At 36.7% G+C, this 15,105-nt stretch overlaps 1 protein-coding gene across 3 annotated transcripts in view; it reads right to left on the bottom strand.

Moving 5' to 3' along the window:
- The window catches only part of LOC119559145 (protein apterous), a 70,419-nt gene that overhangs the window by 17,077 nt on the left and 38,237 nt on the right, over nt 1-15,105 (bottom strand). The window lies entirely within an intron of this gene.

Genomic DNA, 15,105 nt, shown 5'->3' with positions numbered 1-15,105 from the left:
CTTTTACGGTAATACTTATGTATGAGCTATTGTAAAAGCACAAAAATCAATATACATGTACATATATTTCTAATTTGTCGCGCTTTAAATAATTATTATTATTATAAATTATTACAATCTTGTAAGTGTTATTCGCTTACTTAAAAAATATCTTATAAGCATTTTGCGTCCTCAAATTAAAAATTCATACATTCATAAAATTAATTTATAAATACTAGGAAAATCGCCCTAAACTTAGGAAAAATCCACCTAAATATAGGGAAAATCGCCATAAAAAAATTTGTATAGGGTTAATTTTTTCTAAAATGCAAAATTGTATGCTATAACTAAATAAATAATAAATAATAATAAATATTTTCTATGGCGATTTTTCCTAATTTAAGGGCAATTTCTTTTTCAGGGCAATTTTTCTAGTATTTTGAAAAATAATTTTGATGAGTTTACATTTTTATACCCGTTACTCGTAGAGTAAAAGGGTATACCAGATTCGCCGGAAAGTACACCCAAAAAAATCGTCATCAATATGCCATTATTTAGGTGTCAATGTGATACTATTGAGTGTCAAAAAATCTTTGATACGAAGAACATCAAATTGACCCTAATATGGGATCACTATGCCACTTGAATAAAGTTTTCTACAAAAAAGCCTTTTTGTCACAAAAAAGCATTTTGCCGCTTGATAAAAAAATATAGACGTGGCTCAGACTGCTAGCGCATTGTTTTTGATGCACGGGCCTGAGGGTTAGTGGTTCGAGTCCCGCTCAAGACAATCTTTATTTTCTTTTTTATTTGAAATCTGGAATCGTTTTAAATATATCTTTTTTATTACAATTGATAGAGAAATGTTAGATATTATTCTTAAAAATCGTACAGCATCGGCGTGCACTTGAACCGGGGACCTTTCGCACCAGAGACAGACACCTTACCCATTGGTCTATCGCACAACGTTTCCCGCGGATGTTTAGTTCAAATCCCATGATAACCGATAATTGAAACTCGAACAATGAAAAAAAGCTTTTATCGGTATCGAAGTATCCACGGTTGTTGTCAAAATAACACTTTTTAGGGTCAAATTTGATTTTTCATACAATGTAGTATACTTTTGATACTTATTTAGGATCAAATTGATCCCAATAATTTGATCCTAGGTGTAGTGTCATTTTCACCCACACTTATCAAATTGACATTTAATTTTTTTTTGGGTGTATATTTAGAAAAAATCGCCCAAAATGTAAGACCAATGCATGCCTTTTTTTAGAAAATGTTGCCCTTATTTTGTCGCCATTGACCCCCGTTTTAAGGCGATTTTCCTTGTTTTTAGGCTGATTTTACAGTAAAATTTCATTCCGAATGAACGCTGAGATCTCGAAAACTATAAAAGCTACAAGTTAAGATTAGCATGCAGATTCTGGAGGTTCCTGCGCAGTGAAAGTGTATTTCAGCAACGTGCCTAGCCCTCTAATACCCACAAGCTGCCCAAAACTGTGGCGGTCATAGTTTTGATGCTACACCCATAACATTATTTTTCTAAATACACTCAAAAAAAATCACCATAAATATTAGAAAATCGCCCGTGATTTTAAAACGCCATTGAATTAAGAAATATTTTCTTGATTATAGAAAACATATCTAAAATTTACGGAATTTCGCCTTAATATTTTTTTTTTAAGAAGAGGAAGAATCGCAATTTTTTCTTTAACTAATGGCGAATTTTTATTGATTTTTTTCTTGAAATAATGGTAAATTCTTACTTAAATTTGGTAAAGAAATACCCATATATTAAGGGAAAAGTGACTTTTTTATACATTTTGATGGTGGTTTAGCTGGTAAAGACGTCCGGTCAATAAACAATCGTACAAAAGTACCTGGTTCGAGCCCACGCCACGGCAAGTGTACCCTTGTTATACCCGTTACTCGTAGAGTAAAGGGGTATACTAGATTCGTCGGAAAGTATGTAACAGGCAGAAGGAAGCGTTTCCGACCCCATAAAGTATATATATTCTTGATCAGGATCACTAGCCGAGTCGATCTAGCCATGTCCGTCTGTCCGTCTGTCCGTCTGTCCGTCTGTCCGTCTGTCCGTCTGTCCGTCTGTCCGTCTGTCCGTCTGTCTGTCCGGATGAACGCTGAGATCTTGGAAACTATGAGAGCTAGGCTATTGAGATTTGGCGTGCAGATTCCTGAGCTTCTTACGCAGCGCAAGTTTGTTTCAGTAGAGTGCCACGCCCACTTTTACGCCCACAAACCGCCCAAAACTGTTGCTCCTACAGTTTCGATGCTAGAATAAAAATTTTAACTGAAATGTATTGTTCTCATCAATACCTATCGATTGACTTAAAAAAAAGTTTGCCACGCCCACTTTATCGCCCACAAACCGCCCCCAAACTTCAAAAAATCGTAAATATGAACGTGGATATCTCGGAAACTATCAAAGATATAGAATCAGGATTTCAGATTTAGATTCCGAACCTTTGTACGCAGCGCAATTTTGATACGCGAGTATGCCACGCCCACTCTAACGCCCACAAACCGCCCAAGCCTGTGGCGCCCACAATTTTCATGCTAGATACAAAATTTTAACTGAACTGTATCGGTCTCGTCAATACCTATCGATTGACCAAAAAAAAAATTTTCCACGCCCACCCTAACGCCCATAACGCTTAAATCTGTCTACCGCCGGTAGGTGGCGCATTTCAGTCTTGCTTTGCTGCTTGCTTATTTCCATTTCCCTTTGGTCCCTTTAGCTGAGTAACGGGTATCTGATAGTCGAGGCACTCGACTATAGCGTTCTTTCTTGTTTTATTTATTTTTATTTTTTTTTAATTTGCTTAATTTTTATTCTTATTAGTTTCACTTTTCTATTTACCAAATTGTTTAAACGGTTGTTAAAAAGGTTTAGATTAGAATAAACTTTATTGGTATGCGAAAAGCTGGACCAAAAAAAACATAGCCCTCTTTAGTCATTGTGTGACAAGGAGCACGTTTGGCCGAACGGTTAAGACGTCTGGCTATGGTGTGAGCAGTTGCGGGTTCGAGTTCATGCCGGGGTTGTCTGAGGTAAAGATTTGTTCATTTGTTATTTATATGTTTATAAAAAGTATTTATATAAAATAAATCTTTAAAAAATTCAGGTAGATATAAAATATTTATAGACTATATTCCCATGTAATAATTGCCATTAAAATTAGAAACGATTTTGAAAATCCTAAATAGGTATACGAAACCAACCAAATTCCTCAAATGTAGAAAAAGGAAGTCTTACATTATAAATAATTTGTTTCTTATTTTTAGAAAATTTTCATTATTTTTAAGGTTTTTTACAAACACTTAAGAAACATTTGTCATTATTTCCAGAAGTGGAAAACCATGAATTCAAGAAAATTATTTATTTAAAATAAAAGCGAGTCGCCGTTGGATGAAAATCATAGGCGATTATCTTAATTTAACGGCGAATTTCTTGAATTAGGGCCGATTTTTTTTTTGAGTGTACTAGGAAAATCGACGAGCATATGCTATTAATATTTTATGATATCTAGGGCAAATCGCCATATTTCGTAGAACAAAAAATCATCTAAAATCGCCCTTGAAACTAGAAAATCGTCCTTGAAATTTGAAAATCGGTGGACCGCTAGTCTAATGCGTTGATCTTTCAAACTAATCAAAATGCCGTGAGTTCGAGCCCACAAGCAGTCAACATTGATTTTTCTTTTTTGTGCTAGTTTTAAGAATTGAATTATTAATCAATTTTGTGTGCAAAGGCAATACAAATTTATGAACACGTAAAAATAATAAACAAAAACAAGGAAGATCGCTATAGTCGAGTACCTCGATTATCAGATACCCGTTACTCAGCTAAAGGGACCAAAGGAAAATGAAGATATGCAAGCAGCAAAGTGAGATTGAAATGCGCCACCTACCGGCGGTAGACAGACTTAAGCGTTGTAAGCGTGGCAAAGTTTTTTTTGGATCAATCGATAGGTATTGACGAGATTAATACATTTAAGTTAAAATTGTGTATCTAGCATGAAAATTGTGGGCGCCACAGGCTTGGGCGGATTGTGGGCGTTAGAGTGGGCGTGGCATATTCGCGTAATAAACTTGCGCTGCGCTCAAGCCTACGGAATCTAAACCTGAAATCCCATTTCTCTATCTTTGATGTTTTCCGAGATATCCGCGTTCATATTTACGATTTTTTGAAGTCTGTGGGCGGTTTGTGGGCGTTAAAGTGGGCGTGGCAAATTTTTTTTGGGTCAATCGATAGGTATGGATGGGGACAATACATTTCAGTTAAAATTTTTATTCTAGCATAAAAACTGTAGGAGCCAAAGTTTTGGGCGGTTTGTGGGCGTTAGAGTGGGCGTGGCATATTCGCGTAACAAACTTGCGCTGCGTACAAGGTTAGGGAATCTAGATCTGAGAATGAAGTTCTCTATCTTTGATAGTTTCCGAGACATCCACGTTCATATGTACGATTTTTTGAAGTTTGTGTGCGCTAAGGTGGGCGTGGCAAACTTTTTTTTGGGTCAATCGATAGGTATTGACGAGAGCAATACATTTCAGTTAAAATTTGTTCTCTAGCATCAAAACTGTAGGAGCCACAGACTTGGGCGGTTTGCGGGCGTTAGAGTGAGCGTGGCACTCTGCTGAAATAAACTTGCGCTGCGTAAGAAGCTCAGGAATCTGCACGTCAAATCTCAATAGCCTAGCTCTTATAGTTTCCGAGATCTCAGCGTTCATCCGGACAGACGGACAGGCGGACATGGCTAGATCGACTGGGCTAGTGATCCTGTTCAAGAATATATATACTTTATAGGGTCGGAATCGCTTCGATCTACCTGTTACATACTTTCCGACGAATCTAGTATACCCTTTTACTCTACAAGTAACGGGTATTACAAGAAAGAACGCTATAGTCGAGTACCTCGAGTATCAAATACTCGTTACTCAGCTAAAGAGACCAAAGGGAAATGGAGATATGCAAGCAGCAAAGCGAGATTGAAATGCGCCACCTACCGGTGATAGACGGGCGTTATGGGCGTTAAAGTGGGCGTGGCCAACTTTTTTTTTAGGCCAATCGATAGGTATTGATGAGAACAATACATTTAAGCTAAAATTTTTATTCTAGCATCAAAATTGTAGGAGCTACAATTTTGGGCAGTTTTTGGGCGTTAGAGTGGGCGTGGCACTCTGCTAAAACAAACTTGCGCTGTGCAAGAAGCTCAGAAATCTGCATACCAAATCCCAATAGCGAAGCTCCTATAGTTCCCGAGATCGCAGCGTTCATACGGACAGACGGACATGGCTAGGTAGACTCGGCTAATGATCCTGATCAAGAATATACATACTTTATGGGGTCGGAAACGCTTCCTGCTGCCTGTTACATACTTTCCGACGAATCTAGTATACCCTTTTACTCTACGAGTAACGGGTATAAAAACCAAAATAACATTTCATATTATTACATGTTATACATATAAATACAAAATAAACTAATTCATTTAAAACAAAATAAATTCTTCAATTAAATACTCAATTATGAAAAATAAAATTAGAATTAATCACTCTCTGACGAGTCTTTAGAGTCTGTTGTCGTAGGCCGGCTTTCTTTAAAAAAAATTGGTGCAATGTTTGCTGAGGATTTTTTTTTTTAAGCGTGAAATACATTTCCTTGTAGCAATTGATATTCGTAGCTACCGCCTGGGACACTTTAAGACTCCTTTCGCTGTCGGGATCGTTTTTTAATAAAATATCCATACCTTCGTCAATCAAACACATCACACAAACGACTTCTTCCCAAAACAACGCAACATCGAAAATCTAACGACGCACAATAAAAATTAGTTCTAATTAAGAAGCGACGCAAGTTCGAAAAAACGCAAAACGAAACGACGCAAAGCGAGGTATAGGTGTACTTAGAAAAAGAATTTTATTAGTACACTCCGCAACGAAAAATCGAGTGTGGCAGGGCCAACACATGTTCTGCTGCACCAAATATGTAAGTTTCCAATTCATTCATAAATCCCAAGCAAGTCACGCTTGTTACTCATATATACTCTCAAACTAATCTAGTGACATTTATTACCGCTCCATATTTCAAAAGATTCTCTGTTGGATTGCGAGTCACATGAATTTGGGGTCGCACTACTATATACATTATATATACAAGATATAGTATATAAATAAGTATAGACCCGATTCCTAGATTTCAGCAGCGCGACCGCGGGGCGCCACTGACAATCTCAAAAACAATCAGGGGTCGGATCTCAAGAATTAGGAGGACCTTGGTTATATCATACACAATTAATTCCGCCGACTTGCTTTGCTTCGTTTCATTCTGGTGTCTTTTGCTGCTGCTGCTGCGCATTATCAATAACATCGAACCTGCGACTCACCCAGCGCAATCCCCTCATTCGACGTTGATTTATTGTGCAGATGTCAATTATGACATCCCCAGTCGAATTGGGGCAGTGGGGACTAGCGCAGGAGAACTTGTGCCTTAGGCGCTAACTGGTTATACACTCATAGAAATTTTACAGTAAAATCGCCCTAAAAACAAGTAAAATCGCCGTAAAACAAGGATCAACGGCGACTGGGTAACAAAATAAGGGCAACATTTTCTAAAAATAGGCATGTATTGGTCTTACATTTAGGTCGATTTTTACTTAGTCTAGGGTGAGTTCCTTAAATCTAGGACACTTTTTATACCCGTTACTCGTAGAGTAAAAGGGTATACTAGATTCGTCGGAAAGTATGTAACAGGCAAAAGGAAGCGTTTCCGACCCCATAAAGTATATATATTCTTGATCAGGATCACTAGCCGAGTCGATCTAGCCATGTCCGTCTGTCCGGATGAACGCTGAGATCTCGGAAACTATGAGAGCTAGGGTATTAAGATTTGGAGTGCAGATTCCTGAGCTTCTTACGCAGCGCAAGTTTGTTTCAGTAGAGTGCCACGCCCACTCTAACGCCCACAAGCCGCCCAAAACTGTGGCTCCTACAGTTTTGATGCTAGAATAAAAATTTTAACTGAAATGTATTGTTCTCATCAATACCTATTGATTGATAAAAAAAAGTTTGCCACGCCCATACTCGCGTAACAAACTTGTGCTGCGTACAAGGCTACGGAATCTAAATCTGAAATCCCAATTCTCTGTCTTTGATAGTTTCCGAGATATCCGCGTTCATACTTACGATTTTTTGAAGTTTGTGGGCGTGGCAAACTTTTTTTTGGTAAATCGATAGGTATTGATGAGACCCATACATTTCAGTTAAAATCTTTATTCTAGCATCAAAACTGTACGAGCCACAGTTTTTGGCGGTTTGTGGGCGTTCAAGTGGGCGTGGCACCTTGCTGAAACAAACTTGCCCTGCGCAAGAAGCTCAGAAATCAGCATACCAAATCCCAATAGGGAAGCTCCTATAGTTCCCGAGATCTCAGCGTTCATACGGACAGACGGACATGGCTAGATCGGCTCGGCTAGTGATCTGGATCAAGAATATATATACTTTATGAGGTCAGAAACGCTTCCTTCTGCTTGTTACATACTTTCCGACGAATCTAGTATACCTTTTTACTCTACGAGTCACGGGTATAAAAAGTATTACAAATCAACGGCTATATTTCTTAAAATTATGGCGACTTTTTTATTTTAATAATAAATTGACTTAAGTTAAAGGCAATTTTTGTTGAATGTATGGTGTTCTTTTTGGTTTAAAGGTAAGGCTCCTTAAGGACATGGGCAAGTGCACTAAAATTTTAAAGCACATTTTTATAAAAAAAATCGTGTTTGGACATGTTTGCCGTTTGCATGTTTTTTTTAAAGATTTTTTGACTTGTCCTTTTATAACTATAATTTGAGAGGGTGCGAAGGCAGGTTATTACTTGGCCGTTCAGCGCATTTTGGTAAACTGCGAATCGGAATCATAAGAGCTGAAAGTAGTTAGAGCCTGGTTGATGTAGCTGTAGACAGTTGCCCAACATTGCTCATCCAGCGAATTGAATTCATTCCGCGGTTGCAGCTGTGCCTTACCAAAATTCAGCCGGCGGATCTCCCGTAGAATGGGGCAGCGGTTCAGCGGACGTTTTCATGCTTCCTCATATTGCAGATCGGGCACACAGTGTCTCTGGCTGTCACGTTTGGGATATAGCTTTGTGGGAGGATTTCTCCCCTGGCAATGAAAATGGTTCGGATCTTCTCAACGGTGAAAGCGTCAGTAAAATAGTTATTAAGTCCCAGATCATAATTAAGGGACCTATGAGTCATCCGAGTTGTGCTTCTCCTTTATTCCGTTTTGAACTGAGTCCTATAGGATTCGTCCATATGTACAAAAACTTATCGCCCATTGCGACCATTGTGAAGGATCGCCTAACTGTAGCCTTTCTCCGTAGGTCTCGGCAAGCGTCTCCCATTCAATGACCCTTTGCTTACGCTCCTGCAACAAAAAATTCGCTAGAATTCGTGGCAGCCTATGTTCGGGCATGGTTACCACTTTCTGGATATACCTGAGATGCATTTCAGCTGTAAGGATATGCAGCGGCGACAGTCCTGTTTCAAGATATAGCATCCTGTTCGGAGTAAATCTGGGTAGACGAAATATTTTCTTTAAGAACAATCTTAGAAGGCTTTTAACTTCTTCATAAGGTGAGATGCCCCAGACCTGCGCGCCGTAACAAAGGATTGACCGCATTGCTGCACTAAACAGCTTGTACTTGCAACTCATTGGAACGTCCTTTTTTCCTAGCAGCGATTTCCATGTGCAGTTTATGGCTAGTTTTGCTTCTCGAAGTTTCTCCTGTAAATGGTTGTTGAAACGACCGTTGTGGTAAATCCAGACTCCCAGATACTTATAGGACTTGACAATTTCTAGCTGAATAGACCCTAAATTCCACTTTTCGTTTTGTAGAGAGTTGCCCAACATTGCCCATCCAGCGAATTGAATTCATACCGCGGTTGCAGCTGTGCCTTACCAAAATTCAGCAGGCGGATCTCCCGTAGAATGGGGCAGCGTCCTATAAAATGCAAGACGTTTTCCCGCTCCCTCATATTGCAGATCGGGCACACAGTGTCTCTGGCTGTCACGTTTGGAATATAGCTTAGTGGGAGGATTTCTCCCCTGGCCTCCCAGATCATAACTAAGGGACCTATGAGTCATCCGATGCTAGCCTTCTTCAATGCCTCTTGAAAATCAGAACTTTTGACTTCTCGGTGTTTACTAACAATCCCCATAACAAACCGTATTTTTGCAGAGCATTAATCATTGTTTGCAATTCATCGGGGGATTCGGCGAGGATCACAATGTCATTTGCATACAGCAGAGCCTTGATCGCGCATCCGCATATTTGAATACCGCAAGGCAGGGTATCCGGTAGTCGTTTAAAAAAATGGAAAACCGGAGGGGGCTGAGTAGACATCCTTGCTTTACTCCAGCTTCCATGGTAAACCACTCGGATAGTTGTTCTCCATCCCATACTGATCTGGCTAATCGAATCAAGCCTGTTGCTTCTGCGCCTTCCTTTTTCGATTGTTCCCTGTCATCATTGTTTACGTGTTCGTAGTGAATGTTTCAATTTCCACTCACAAGAAGAAGAGCTCAGAGTTGCACCGAACAAACATCTCCTTACTATCCCATAAAAGAGTCCGTCAAATTTGAATGGGGAACTAACTGGGAAATTGTCGGAACGGCATTACCTTATGGACCATCCGTTTAACGGATGGGGTAAATGGAAGACGCTATTAGGCACCCAATTACCTTAAACCTAGGCCAAAATTGCTTACATTTTAGGCCATTAGTAACCTAAAATTTTAGGTCATGGAGTCCTACATTTTAGGCCATACATGGACCTAGCTCCAAGTTTAGGCCAATTTTACCTAAATTCTAGGCAATTTTTGGGCATTTTAATTCATTTGCTTTTATGGGTATACCAACAAAATTGCAATACGATACTCCATTGCAAAGTTATGCAACTTAAATAAATTCTAGACCATTTTCAAAGTTAGAGATAAAAGTATGTTTGTCAGCTTGCCTTATTTTTTGTGTTACAGTCTTGAGATAATTGTTGTCAATAAACCTACACTCAAAAAAAAAATCACCATAAATATTAGAAAATCGCCCGTGATTTTAAAACGCCATTGAATTAAGAAATATTTTCTTGAATTAAGAAATATTGTCTTGATTATAGAAAAAGTTTCTAAAATTTACGGAATTTCGCAATATTTTTGTTTAAGTAAGGAAGAAGAGGAAGAATCGAAATTTTTTCTTTAACTAATGGCGAATTTTTCTTGATTTTTTTTCTTGAAATAATGGTAAATTCTTACTTAAATTTAGTAAAGAAATTCCCATATTTTAAGGGAAAAGTGACTTTTTTTATACATTTTGATGGTGGTCTAGCTGGTAAAGACGTCCGGTCAATAAACAATCGTACAAAGGTACCTGGTTCGAGCCCACGCCACGGCAAGTGTACCCTTTGTTTATTTATTTTTCTTTTTTTTTAATTTATTTAATTTTTATTCTTATTAATTTCACTTTTCTATTTACCAAATTGTTTAAACGGTAGTTAAAAGAGTTTAGATTAGAATAAACGTTATTGGTATGCGTAAAGCCGGACCAAAAGCACCATAGCCCTCTTTAGTCATTGTATGACAAGAAGCACGCGTGGCCGAATGGTTAAGACGTCTGGCTATGGTGTGAGCAGTTGCGGGTTCGAGTTCATGCCGGGGTTGTCTGAGGTAAGGATTTTTCCATTTGTTTATTTATATGTTTATAAAAAGTATTTATATAAAATAAATCTTACATAAATACAGGTAAATATAAAAATTTAAAGACTATTTTCCCATGTAATAATTGCCATTAAAATTAGAAACGGTTTTATCCATTTAAAATTCAAAATTGGTATACAAAACCAAATTTCAAATTCCTTAAATGTACAAAAAGGGAGTCTTAAATTATAAATAATTTTTTTCTTATTTTAAGAACATTTTCCTTAATTTTAAGGATATTTACCATACATTTAAGAAAAATTTGTCATTATTTCCAGAAATGGCAAACCATAAATTCAAGAAAATTGTATACTTAAAATACAGGCGAGTCGCCGTTGGCTCAAAATCATAGGCGATTTTCTTGATTTAAGGGCGAATTTCTTGATTTAAGGGCGATTTTTTTTTTGGGTGTAGTATATTAGTCTGAACCAGCTGGATCGGAAAGCTGTCTGGAAATAATGAATTAAGTATTTTTTTTTTAATTTTGCTTTGTTGATTTTGATTGTATTTTCTTTTACTCTGGGATTTAGAATTATTTAAGTTTTAAGCATTACGAATTTAATTTTACATAAATATAAATAGCTAGGAACAATCTTTAAAAATTTAACAAATAACTTCCTTTATTGTTTTTTTAACGTGTTCTAAAATTTTTTTTAACACATTGTTTGAAAAAGCAATTCTTAAAACTTGCACAAAAAAGAAAATTAAATGTTGACCGCTAGCCTACCGATGTTCAAATTTCAAAGTTGATTTTCTAGTTTCAACGGAGATTTTAGATGACTTTTTGTTCTACAAAATATGGCGATTTTACCCTAAATATGAGAAAATATTATAAGCATATGCTCAGAAAAATTCGCCTTAAATAATAGCAAAAAGGAAGAACTCTATAGTCGAGTACCTCGAGTACCAGATACCCGTTGCTCTGCTAAAGGGACAAAAGGAAAATGGAGATATGCAAGCAGAAAAGCGAGATTGAAATGCGCCACCTACCCGCGATCTCAATATATGGTTATGTAGACTGATTAATGCGTTATTGGCGTTAGATTGGTCGTGGCAAACTTTTGTTTAGGTCAATCGATAGGTATTGACGAGTCTAATATATTTCAGTTAAGACTTTTTTCTAGCATGAAAATTGTGGGCGCCACAGGCTTAGGCGGTTTGTGCGCGTGGCTAACTTATTTTTTGGTCAATTGATAGGTATTGACGAGACTAATACATTTTAGTTAAAATTTTTTATTTAGCATGAAAGTTGTGGGCGCCACAGTTTTGGGCGGCTTGTGGGCGTCACTAGATTTTTACCTCGTTAAGGTGTTTTTGTTTAATATCAGAAGTTTTTGTTTTAAACATCAATCACATAATTCATCTTCATACAGCTTCAATTTTCTTAATTTTACTTTTACACTTTCACCGATCTTTTTCCCAATCGAATTAAAACTGTTGCAAGCTTTGTATGCAATCCTTTTAGGTTTTGCAATATCTTTTGATTGTTGTACCACTACACCCAAAAAAAAATCGCACTTAAAACAAGAAATTCGCCCTTAAATCAAGAAAATCGCCAATGATTTTGAGCCAACGGCGACTCGCCTGTATTTTAAGTATACAATTTTCTTGAATTTATGGTTTGCCATTTCTGGAAATAATGACAAATTTTTCTTAAATGTATGGTAAATAACCTTAAAATTAAGGAAAATTTTTTTAAAATAAGAAAAAAAATATTTATTTTGTAAGATTACCTTTTTCTACATTTGAGGAATTTGGTTGGTTTTGTATACCAATTTGGGATTTTAAATGGATATTATAACCGTTTCTAATTTTAAAGGCAATTATTACATGGTAATATAGTATATAAATTTTTATATTTACCTGTATTTATGTAAGATTTCTTTTATATAAATACTTTTTATAAACATATAAATAACAAATGGAAAAATCCTTACCTCAGACAACCCCGGCATGAACTCGAACCCGCAACTGCTCACACCATAGCCAGACGTCTTAACCATTCGGCCACGCGTGCTTCTTGTCATACAATGACTAAAGAGGGCTATGGTGCTTTTGGTCCAGCTTTACGCATACCAATAACGTTTATTCTAATCTAAACTCTTTTAACAACCGTTTAAACAATTTGGTAAATAGGAAAGTGAAACTAATAAGAATAAACATTAAATAAATTTAAAAAAAAAAGAAAAATAAATAAACAAAGGGTACACTTGCCGTGGCGTGGGCTCGAACCAGGTACTTTTGTACGATTATTTATTGACCGGACGTCTTTACCAGCTAGACCACCATCAAAATGTATAAAAAAAAGTCACTTTTTCCTTAAAATATGGGTATTTCTTTACTAAATTTAAGTAAGAATTTACCATTATTTCAAGAAAAAAAAATCAAGAAAAATTCGCTATTAGTTAAAGAAAAATTTTTATTCTTCTTCTTCTTCTTTACAAAGAAAAAAAAATATGGCGAAATTCCGTTAATTTTAGAAACTTTTTCTATAATCAAGAAAATATTTCTTAATTCAAGAAAATATTTCTTAATTCAATGGCGTTTTAAAATCACGGGCGAATTTGTAATATTTATGGTGATTTTTTTTTTGAGTGTAGTTATGATCGTACCATCACAGCAGTGATGCAGTGGGCTTCGTCACAAAGTGGACTACCGTCCACAATCATGTCAGTTTTCACATTAGTGCACCTCAATACCATGATCAGAAGACACGTTTAAATTAAAAATTAATACAGTAGTGATTTTTCTTTTATTCCGGTGTAAAGGTTGGGATTTCGCATGCAATTCTGTGGAGCGCACATTTAAAGATTTTTTCACAGTGTAAACGGATGTTTGAAAAGAGTGCAAACTTAGTTTACGTCAAAAGTTTTTAACGCAGAGAAGGAATAAAAGTCGTTTCGAAAAGCGTAGCTTTAGTAGTTTACAAGTTACGGGTGTACTAAATATAGATATTTATAGCTACTTTTCTGCCAAACTAACTATTTTTTCCAAAAGTTGTAAAACAATTTTCTTATATTAAGCTGTTTAACATCGTCTTAAATTTCCAGGACCTTCAAATGGAGTTTGGATTAATCGTGACTTTTTAAAACAACGTGTCGTATGTTTGGAGTTGAGGAATCTCAAGGCTAAACACTTCAGGATTAATCCAAAAACGGTTTTGAAAAATCAAAAAAAAAAATTGAATAAAAAAGCTTATGATTATAATTTTTTATGGTGGTATTTAGACAAATCTTGTTAAAAAGGCTTGTTTATATCTGTTTGCCACCAAACTAGCGAGTTTTGAGAAGTCCCCCAAAATCTTCATTTGCGTATTACTTTTGAATTGATTTGAACTGATTTTAACAAATGAGGTGTTACTCGAGGCGCATTTTGAGTGAGAGTACAACTAGACAAATGAACTTGTGAATTTATCCCAAACGGCCCCAACATATCAAGTTTTTAAAATTTTTACATTTACACTTTTACCGTTCTTTGTCCCAAACCAAGCGAATTTTTATAAATCTTGGTATGCAATCCTTTTAGTTTTTCCGATACCTTTCAATAGAGTAACGATTGAACAATCACAGTAGATTTTCATTTTTTCGTGTATTTATAGTAGTCGCCTTCGCACACTCTCGTGGTGCGCTTCGTCACTATGTGGACTGCCGTCCCAGTGATTATTAAATAATGAAAATTGTCAACATTTCTCATCGCTCTCCCCCGCAGTTCTCATTTATAGCGTTAGTTACTTGTGTAACCACATTCACATGGCTGCATATGTACCATCAAAATATATACGCATATACAAAAATATATCACGAATGCATATGTTTTTATTGTTAGAAAATATTTATATTTTTTAGAAACATTTTTATGAATTAAAGAATTGGTTTCTATTTTGAAACAAAATTGGTCTCTATGTAAGTAAGATTACCCCAACAATTTCATAAAAATTACCCTATAAAATAGAAAATATCTCATCCTAAAAGGATGAGAGGCGGGAGCAGGTTAGAGGGCGCTCCTAAGAATAAAAAGCAAACAGCAGAACGCACGCAGGGCCCCTCACCCAATAGAGGGATAGATTGACGAGCGGACGGTCGCTAGTATTTTCGTTGCGGTCTGCTTCCACTCGCGAATTCGCGATCGCGTTTGCCTCCCGCTCTGTCTTTGCACAGTGGCCCAAAAACAATGACGGGTTTTTAATCTTAAGGCATCCGCGTGCACAGAAACTTGCGTGTTTGGAAATAATTTTCTAGTCAATGTCTTAGCATGCAGTCGGTGGTTTATCTGATTAATCAAAGCCAAGACATCCCAGAAACTCCAAGCCGCAGTTTCAACCGCCGGTCCCAATGGATAAGTGGCTTAC

Source organism: Drosophila subpulchrella, unplaced genomic scaffold, assembly GCF_014743375.2.
Source record: "Drosophila subpulchrella strain 33 F10 #4 breed RU33 unplaced genomic scaffold, RU_Dsub_v1.1 Primary Assembly Seq18, whole genome shotgun sequence".
Lineage (NCBI taxonomy): Eukaryota > Metazoa > Arthropoda > Insecta > Diptera > Drosophilidae > Drosophila > Drosophila subpulchrella.
This window is presented reverse-complemented; position numbering and strand designations above follow the sequence as displayed.